Genomic DNA, 6911 nt, shown 5'->3' with positions numbered 1-6911 from the left:
ACTAAGCCAACAAGCCGAAAAGGTCAGGCACATGCTCGCAAAGCATGAATTTCCATCCTCTGCTCTGGCCTCGCCTTCTACCACATCATGAAGAGGCCTCTGTGGTATTGCAGAATAATTTCTTCCACCTTCCTGGGAGCAGTAGCCTAAATACTGGCAATGCCTTCCTCCTTCTCAATCAGCTGACATTCCACGCCCACAAGAGGTGTGTCTCTGAAATGGCACTTGAGTTGTCAGCACCTCTCACTGCAGGAAGGAGCTGAAGGAGGAGACTACGAGTGTGGGGGATGTTCCACAGGGTGGGAGAGCTGCTTCAGGGCTGTACAGGGTGTGGTCCCCTCCCCTGACCTTAAGGCCCATGATAGCCCTGAGGGGTAGTTGGAAGGACCATGCAGAATGGGAAACCCCTCTGCTCATACTCAGCCAGCTCTGAGCACCTCTGCAAAGCCCAGCAGGAGTGTCAGAGTTAGGTTTTTCAGCCCAGCGCACTGAGGGAACTCAGAGTCTGGTTAGGGTTAGGGAACGGATCCTGCCTGTGATAACTAGGTCTGCCAGGTTCAGATGAGGGGCTGATGTGCTGAAGAGTCCCATCTTTCTCAGGGCCAGGACGCATGCCACCATTCCCCAGATAGTATGTTCTGGAGCAGTCCAAGGATAGCCGGAAACCTTGTCAGCCAGTCTAGGTGGCCAGAGGAGATGCTGACAAGAGTGCAAAGAAAAGGCAACCAGTGGAATTTGGAAGGGTTGTTAACCATGTCCACAACTGGCTAGATCAACACAGATCTGTCAGTTCTGAGTCCTGAAGAAGTGTCCTCCCATACTCATTCAAATTTCAAATTATGAATAGGGTTGGTTAAAATTGAAAATGTGAAGGGCACATTTCTATGGTGACTACTTTGGTATTTTCCTCAATGCCCCAGCCTGGCATTGCCTAGTCTAATGAAGACTTTGGAGCAGTTAAAAACGTGGTGAAGGCCCTGTCTGGGTAGCCCAGTTGTTTAGTGCATCACCCTGATACACCAAAGTTGTGGGTTTGATCCCTGGTCAGGGCACATACAAGAATCAAGCAGTAAATAAATAAATGGAACTGATCTCTCTCCCTCCCTCCCTCCCTCCCTCCCTTCCTCCCTCTCTCTTCCTCTCTAAAATCAGTAAGTTAAAAAAATTTTTTAACTGCAGTGAAAGATGGAATTCTACCACAACCCCAAGAACATCCAAACCTGGGAGGACTTTCCATTCATTGCACAGTTCAGCAGGCAGACCTGGATTCCCCAGAAAGTATCTGTCTCAGTTTATGCCACCTCTCCGGACATTTGAGCTGTGCAAGACCAGGTGGGTTCAGCAACAAGAACTCTGTCCCTTCATTGTAATCATCAGCAAGAATATACTCTTCTTCAGGGAAGAGGAGGGCAATGCAGTCCTCCTACCAAAGGGTGAACCAAGGAGAAAGGGAGAGGAAGCCAGGCCCGGCACCTGGCTGAGAGCAGTTCCTAACTATTCCGTCTCTACACCAACTATTTTGGGTCCCCACAGGATTCACAATGAAGAAAAGGAAAATCCACCTTCAGATAGTGCTTTTTGCTGCCTTTTTGTTTAACAGTTCCCTTCTGCTCAGACAACACATATAAACCCACACACGTGTAAACATGTGCAAGCTTCTACTACTTAACTGTAATTGGTTGTGAATATGTCTCTGCAGGTCAAGAGTCTTATCTATTTTTTTCCTTAGCAAGATACTAGTCAGACAAATTGATAGATTAGTAGGTGACTTTGCTTTCTATTGCTGCTGCAAAAAATGACCACAAATGTGGTTTAAAACACCACATGTTCATTACCTTACAGTTCTTCAGGCTATAAATCTGCAAAGGGTTTCCCTGGACTAACGTGAACTCATTGGTAGAGCTATACTCTTTCTGAGGGTCCAGGGAAGTGTAGTAGACTTCCGCATGGCATGGGCCCAGTTCCCACTTGGAGATGCACAGGACCTACGCCCACGGATAGGTCCTCCTGTGGGGAATCAGGCCTGCAATGTGCCTAGGCCGCTTTGAGTCTTGCTTTTTGCTAAAAACTCCCTCACCCTGAACTGAGGACATTTACTGCAAAGCAACTTCCTAAAATCTATGCTAAATCTTCCAAGGATGTGTGTAACTAGTCCAGCTACTTGTGCCTTTTCATTTGCAAATATTCCTCTTCAGTGATGTGATTAGCAGCATTGGCTCCTTTGTTTTCTGTAAAAGGTAACCACCCAAAGCAAGCCTGTGCATAGTTAATGAGGACCTTCTTATAATGTGCCCAGTAAGATAGTAAAAGCTCATTGGAGCAAGGGCTGAGGTTTTTGCTCCTCTTGAGAGAAAAGCCATGCCATCCCTTTTCCTCCACCGGATTCAGTAATCTGTGTGAATGTCTCATTTCATCCATAATGACTCGGACTCTATGAGCTGGGGTCCGCATCAGGAAAAGGGCTCCTTCCTGGACTTTTCCAGCTCCTATAGGTGCCCAGGTCCCTTGACTCAAGGTGCCTCTTCATCTTCAAAGACAGCAGTGGCATTGAAGCCCTTGTTACATCGAATGGCACTGACACTGACCCCTTCTACTTACATGGACCCTTGTGATTAATTTGGCCCACCTCACTGATGCAGGATCATCTCCCTACCTTCAGGCAAGGTGGTAAGTAAATGTTGCTCTGTCTTAGTCTTGATCTTGATCCCCCTCACCATGGTTAGGTGACATAGACAGGTTCCAGGGACAAAGACATGGATGTCTTTGGGACCAGGATGCGGAAATCTTTGGGGCCACTCTTTTGCCATCCACACACCACCAGTATGCTTGGTACATTGTAGGCATACCATGCAGGTTTCTTAAGTAAAACAAAATAATTAAATACACCTTTATATTTCAACACTATTGAATCGGTCTAACTTTTGTATATTTTCTTGTTAACAATTGTGTCATTTTCTGTGGTTAAGCCATCACTTTTTCCTCACACTCTAACTTAAATCCTTATAAAAGTTACTAATTTTTTCACATACATATATTGCTTCCTGTACAATAGAGATTCCTGTGTATCTGCATCACAGCCTGGCAGGATAAGAACATGATATAACACATCCCCACCATAAAACCACATGCAGTTAGTCCTAGGGTGATGATTTGGAAACCAGAAGGAAGGCTGTGATGACAGGGCTGAGAAGCAGCAGTGTGAATGGGGTCTTGAGGGTCTGTGTTTGCTTCCATGTACCACTAACTAATTGAGCCCATCCCCAGCTTGCTGGACAAAGCTGAGCCTAAGTTGTCTAAAACCAAATGGTGTTGGTTGGCCTTGAGGCCAATGTCAGGGTGCCACATGGGTGAGATTTGCTTTCCCTTTAGATCCCATCTAGAAGTGGCTCCTCTATCAGAATAAGGGTCTTGGAAACATTCTTCCCACTACCACAGACAGGAACTATATGCTCCATGGAACCTTAAGAGTTTGGTTAGAGACACAAATCTGGAAGCTGCACAATTAAAGGAAAGAAAACATTCTTCAGTAATGAGAAGTCAATGGCAGGCATTTTGCAGTGTGTATTGGATGGCAGAAAAATTGCTTTAGGATCTCATACGTATAATCATTGGGAGTAGGCTGGGTATGTTATGCACACAAAAATTAGGGCTTTATTTGTTTCTTGGGAGTGGGTATGAAAACCTTCTGAGATAGTTTTCAAAAATATATGGAATAATTGGACTTCTGGTTAAGATAGCTGAGTAGGTAAACACAGGTCACCTCCTTGCACAACCACATCAAAATTACAACTAAACTATAGAACAACCATCATTCAGAATCATCAGAATGGAAGTCCTACAACTATGGAATTAAAGAAGAAACCAATTATGGAATTAAAGAAGGAACCGTATTGAGACTGGTAGGTGGGGTGGAAATGTGGAATGAACTGGTCCCACACCCACAAGTAGCAGCCATCTATAGATTGCTTTGTAGCTTATGCTGTGTGACTCCAGACAGAATACAAGCAGTGGCTGACCGTGGACATGCCAACAGCAATCAAGACTCAAATACAATAGGAGGGTATATTCAACCCACACAGTGGGTGTACCTTAAGTACCCAACTTGGGTCACAGGGGAGGCTGTAACTGGACTCTACAGGACACTTACTATATTAGGCTGCCCTACCAAGACTGGGAGATATGGCAGCTCTACTTAATATATAGAAAGAAACGCAGGGAGTTTACCAAAATGAGAAGACAAAGAAACAGGGACCAAATGAAAGAACAGAACAAAACACCAGAGAAAGAACTAAATGAAATGGAGACAAGCTTCTACTAGATGCAGAGTTCAACACACTGGTTATATGGATGCTCAAGGAACTTAGTGAGGACCTTGACTAAGCACTAAAAAGCATTAAAAAGATCCAGTCAGAAATAAGGGCTACATTAATTGAAATAAAAAAACAATTTACAGGCATGACTGGTGTGCCTCAGTGAGTTGAGTGTCATCCCACAAATTGAATGGTCACCAGTTCAATTCCCAGTCATGGCAATGCCTGGGTTGTGGGCCAGGTCCCTGGTTGGAGGTGTGTGAGAGGCAACCAATTGATAATTCTCTGTCACATCAATGTTTCTCTCCCTCTCTTTCTTCCTCCCTTGCCCTCTTGCTAAAAATAAATAAATAAAAGGGTTTTGGGTTTTTTTAAAAGAGAACAATTTCCAGGGAATCAACAGTAGAGTGGATGAAGCCAAGAATCAAATTAGCAATATGGAATATAAGAAAGCAAAAAACAACCAATCAGAACAGCAAGAAGAAAGAAGAATCCAAAAAATGAGGATAATGTAAGGAGCTTCTGTGACAACTTCAAGCATACCAACATTCGCATCATGTGGGTGCCAGAAGGAGAAGAGAGCGAGAAATTGGAAACCTATTTGAAAAAATAATAACAGAAAACATCACTGATTTGTTAAAGGAAAGACATACAAGTCCAGGAAGCACAGGGAGTCCCAAACAGGATGAACCCAAAGAGGCCCACATCAAGACACATAATAATTAAAATGCCAAAGGTTAAAGACAAAGAGGGAATCTTAAAAGCAGCAAGAAAAAAGCAGTTAGTTACTTACATGGGAACTCCCATAAGACTGTCAGCTGATTTCTCAAAAGAGACTTTGCAGGCTAGGAGAGACTGGCAAGAAATATTCAAAATGATGAAAAGCAAGGATGTACAACTGAGATTACTCTACCCAGTTAGGCCATCATTTAAAATAGAAGGACAGACCCTGGCTGGTGTGGCTCAGTGGATTCAGTGCTGACCTGCAAACCAATGGGTTGATGGTTTGATTCCCACTCAGGGCACATTACTGGGTTGCAGGTCAGGCTTCCAGTGAGGGGCGCATGAGAAGTAACCACACATTGATGTTTCTCTTCCTCTCTTTCCCCCCTCCTTTTCCCTCTCTAAAAATAAATAAATAAAATATTTTAAAAATATATAGGAATGCGCGTATGTCTCAACCACAATTGACCTACCCAGTACATTCTAGCCTCTGTGCATCATGAAACTATTTCTATAAAATACTGTTATTTACACTGGAAACACATGAAAAGTATTTTTGTGGTTTTATTGGCTCATAGCAGCTGGCATAGATGATATCTCTGGTTGTGACCTCACATGGTAGAAGAGGAACACTGTGTCTCTGGGTTCACCCTCATATACTTATCACCTTCCAAAGGCCCCACTTCTAATACCATCACACTGGGGGTTCACTTTCAATGTATGATTTGGAAGGATGTGCACTGCATTCAAGCCATAGTAATTGGTAACCATTTTGGGAAGATGAATCTATTTCAGAGATACATTCAGTATCTCTTTTAGTTACCTCCTCTTAAATCCTGAACTTTTTTATTTATATAAAAAAGTGAAGAATCTTCGCTATTCTTTTACCCTGCCTCATACTTCCTTTTGGGTTCAGTTAATATTCCTTTCACAATAGGGGCTAGGCAAGAAATAATAATATTGGAATCTGAGAAAAGTAAGAAAATAGACATATGTGAATAGATGACCTCCTTGTTGCTCCAGCTAGTCAACTCAAAGATTTTTGCATGGAAGTTGGCTAAATTTTTTAACATATCTTTTAAATCAGCTCCACCAGCTTGCCCATATTTGCTGAAACAATTTTCTCTCTGGCTTCTCTAAGTGTGATTCTGAATGAGTTCACATGTCAACATGATGGTCATTTATCAACCACTGAATGCATTCTAAATAGAGTATTTATTGGATGCTCTAAGTCTCTATTGGTGCAAAGAATTGCTCAACGGAGTACAATGCACTATCATTAGCTTTCAGTTGGTAGAAGCTGAAGGAACCAAACAAGTGTCATTGATTAAAGAATGAAATAAAATGGTGTTTGCCATCACTCCCCATGTGATTTAATGACTTCTTTCTTAGGTGCCTAGATGCCTTCCATGCATATGTGTGATTCATGCCACCTTGGGCTGGTGAGGTTTTTTCTGCCTCCACCAGAGAGTGACAGAAGGAGACAGGGCCTGTGGCAGGACCCTATCCCAGGAGGTCCTCAGTGCAATGGGGAATGAAGAAAGAAGACCTGCCATCAGATAATCTGGGTTCAGCCCTGTCTCCACTGTCATGCTTGGAGTGGGCTTGTCAGACAAGGTCTCTATGCTTCATTTCTTTATGTGCAAAGCAGACATAATAGTGCCCACCTCCAGGTTATGACCTCTCCCCCAGTTTGTGCCCCCTCCCCAGGTCATTGACCCATCCCTAGGTCTTGGTAAGGATTCTATGAGAGGACCTCGCTGGTGCTCAGAGAGTGTTGAGGCCACAGCAATGTTCCCCCTTTGGATGCATTTACAGTGCTTGAGAATACATTTAACAATCCTTTAGTCACCTTCCCGGCATGGGTCAAACCCCTTA

Source organism: Phyllostomus discolor, chromosome 1, assembly GCF_004126475.2.
Source record: "Phyllostomus discolor isolate MPI-MPIP mPhyDis1 chromosome 1, mPhyDis1.pri.v3, whole genome shotgun sequence".
NCBI classification, from domain to species: Eukaryota; Metazoa; Chordata; class Mammalia; order Chiroptera; family Phyllostomidae; genus Phyllostomus; species Phyllostomus discolor.
This window is presented reverse-complemented; position numbering follows the sequence as displayed.